We start from the raw sequence: 4,056 nt of genomic DNA on the forward strand, positions 1-4,056 counted from the left end.
TTTATACTATATAAAACAAGATCAATATCTTTGATTTAAAATTTTAATGTCATATTATTACATTTTGTAAGATTTTTATTTTCAGCCGTTGATTTTGAGCCCCTTCGTTCACTAGGCAAATGATATCGTAAAATTATAAAATTTATTTTCTAGGTACTTCAAATACTCTAGATCAAGTTTAACGGAGCCGATCGACGATTCGAAAATCGCAACATCGAAAACGAGCTGGAAGCACGGAAGGCTCCATGCTTCCGATAGCATAGTAGCCTCACTCTATATATATATATATATATATATATATATATATATATATATATATAATTTTGGAAGCATGGTTTTTAGAGTAAACCACAAGCCGTCATGTTGATAATAGTATAGCTTATTGTGTTCCAATATTATATATATATATATATATATATATATATATATATATATATATATAATTTTGGAAGCATGGTTTTCAAAATAAACCACAAGCCATCATGTTGATAATAGTATAGCTTATTGTGTTCTAATATTATATATATAAAGCAGTTATGAAAAGTTCTAATATAACTTGATAATAGAATAGCTTATTGTGTTCCAATATTTTATATATATATATATATATATATAAAGCAGTTTTATGAAAAATTTGAATATGACTTAACAATAAATTACTTAAAAATTATAACTAAGAGTTGGTAACAATACTCCCATGCATCGCATGGGTCAATTGCTAGTGGATTCTAAGTTAAAAGGATCTATTAAATGCAAGTTGAATCTAGTTACTATAAGAAGTGATAAATGAATGAGATTAAGGGATACTTGAGAGGATTTTGATTTAAAATAAACTTTACCTTCTCAAAATAAGTGTTTGAACAATTGAATCAACGATCAGCGCTATGATGTGTATTATGGTATTTTAAAATATCAAAATTAAATATCGCGATTTTACGATATTTTTTACTTGTGCCTCCGCCCATCTCTAATTTGTTGATAACAGATATTATTAATTGAATGGCTAATTGTGATCGAAACTAGCTGGGAGTTAATGAAGAAAATACTTTTGAATCCGTTAATCAAAATAATGACTTTAATAATTTTTAATAGAGAAAAAAATACTATTTTAACGATCTACCCCACTAGCAACAATAACTCGTTGGGCCCAAACCACCTACCCGAAATGTTTAAGTACAGTTATTATTACTAGTGTCTAAGTCTTTTATATATCCAATCATCCAATGTGGGATTATTCGGGTGTGACAGACTTCCCTCCGTTAAGACCCTTCTAATCATATCCTCATTCCTATCCGATGTGAAATTATTGAGGTGTGACAGACTTCTCCCGTTAAGGCCCTGATGTGCTCGTCAGTCCAATCACACATACAGCCGAGCAATCTCGACCCACACCCATTGGTGCCCGCAGGTTATTCGCAAATTTGCGGGTATGGGTACCAACTTTTTCAACCCAAAAAATTACGGATAAAACGGATGGATGCCCATTAAGCTTTGGTATTTTGGGTAACCTGCGGGTACTCACGGGTACCCGCACATATATTTTTTAATTATAAAATATATTTGTTTAATTAAAATATATATTTTTATTTATTCATTCTAAAAATTCTAACAATAATTTTTTATCACGTGTCTTTTATATTATAAAATATTTTTATTTTAAGACTTTAAATATTTTTATTGTATTGAATAATGAGTTATGTTACTTTCTTAAACCTTATATGTGTTTTACATTAAAAAAATATAAGAGAAAAAAGAAAAAAAAAAATTACGGATAATCCGCATACCCACCCACCCACCCGCGGGCGGGTATGGGTAAAGATGTTGGCTATCCAAAAATTTACGGATAAATTTTACCCATGCCCAAGTAACCCGCGAGTATAATAACCCGTCCGCGGGTTATCCAACCTACCCGTTTGCCAGATCTACTGAAAATCATCAAGCGATGTGGGACTCGTCTCGCTAGTCTTGTCATCCAGAACCAATCCAATCACACACACAGTCGAAAATCATCCGGCGATGTCAAAGTCGTCTCGCTAACCTTGTCATCCAGATTCTGACATAGTTGGTCACCTTATCTTTCAGACCCTTCACTAGTCTTGTCATTCAGACCTTGACACAGCTGGTCACCTTATTTTTCAGACCCTGGCTCAACCGAGAATCACTACACATTTCCAGCTGGTGAACCAGCTCTAATACCAAATGTAACGATCTAGCCCAATAGCAATAATAATTCGTTGAACCCAAACCACCTACCCAAAATACTTAAGCTTAATTATTATTACTAATGTCTAAGTCTCTTATATATCCAATCACATTTTCATTTCTATCCGATATGAAATTGCTAGGGTGTAACACCTACCTTTTAAAAGCATATGTTTAAGTGATGTCACAGTTTTTTGCTCTTATGAGCAAGTGAAAAGGCATCAAAATTCTACAATTTTTAATTTTTAGTAATCACCTATTGATTGAATGTGAAAAGAAATTAGCATATAACATTTTATACTTTTTTATATTATATATAATATTTTTATTTTGACAATACTTTTTGAAAAGAAAATTCTTAAGGGTAGATTTTAAAGGGAACCAAATCTCCAACAACACTGTGCCTAGGATAATTTCCTATAAACAGAGTTCATCTAGCCGCTGATTTTTAGTATAATTAATCTGTATCATGCTATATAAATGGCTCGAATTAATTTTGCTAAAATATAACAATGGGATCAATCCCGTGCATAGCAAATCATACTCATGGGATCATATCCAAGTCGAGTTCTAATCCGAGTTTAAAATTATCATCATTATTTAGAACAGTTGATTGATATTTTGAATTAATAATAAAAAATGTCGAATTAAAAGTACTAACTTAAAGACTAACAACTCTATGATATCTATACATCAGTCTTACTAGTACCACGGGAGATATCCATAATTTTATTGAAATCGACCTGTCAACTTCTTCTTTTTTTTTAACTAAGACTTTTTTTTTTTTTTTTTTAAGTTTTATATTTTAGTTAAGTTAAAAATTTTATCCAATATAATGAGTATATAGTTATGTGCTATTAAGTAATGTAGCATTATTTGACAAAAAAGACTTATTAAAGTTTTTAAATTTGATAAAATTCTCAATTTTTTTGAACAAATTTATTTAATTTTTAAAATTAAAAGTTTAGGAATCTCAATAAAAATATATGAATGAATAAATAAAAACAAAGATACAAATTAATAAAGGGGGTCATTTAAAAGTGGCGTATAGTGAGGGGTTTGATCACCAAAATCTTGCTTGTGTTTTGAGAAAAACTATGTTGCAATTAAATATCAAGATTTAAAGTACTTCTTTGTCTTTTTAAATAAAATTGCTTGTGAATTCCAAAAGGAGGGGAATAGATCTTATACTCTCTCATTTTAAAGTTTACAAAAATTCAAATGAAATTCAAAATAACAAAAAAAAAAAAACTAGAAGAAGTATAAAATATACACTCCACTTTAGGGTGTATGTATATTGTGTTGCTAAAAAAAAAAGTAATTTCAAATTTCTCTCTATAGTTTAGCTTATTTTTACTTTTCCATCCCGTGTTTTAAAAAATTTATGACATTTTTTGTTGTTTAATTTTTATTTTACTAAAAATTTTTATATAAAATAGGATTGTAAAAGTTTAAAAAAAATGACAAAGTGATAAAGTGAAAAATACGCAAAACCACAGAGAGACAAAGTATAACTTTTTGAACCACAAGATAACAAGTGAAAATGAGTTAAATCATAAGAGGGACAAAATAAAAACTTTTGAACCACAGAATAACAAATTAAAAATGATCAGCTAACAAAAAAAAAAAAGTTTTTTTCTTTTTTTGAGAGATAGGTAACACGCTACCCGCTTCGTTTATTTCATTTAGAAATAAATTTAACTGGAGGTGTGAATCAATTAGGATTCGAACTTGGGTCTCGGATACCGACCTTTAAGTCCTTTGCCACTTGCTCTAGGGACGGTCGGTCAAAAAAAAAAAAAAAAGTTGGTGAAAGGAATCCTAGATTCCCTAGTCCTTTCCGTTCACACATGT

The sequence above is a fragment of the Ananas comosus genome, linkage group 2 (assembly GCF_001540865.1).
Source record: "Ananas comosus cultivar F153 linkage group 2, ASM154086v1, whole genome shotgun sequence".
Lineage (NCBI taxonomy): Eukaryota > Viridiplantae > Streptophyta > Magnoliopsida > Poales > Bromeliaceae > Ananas > Ananas comosus.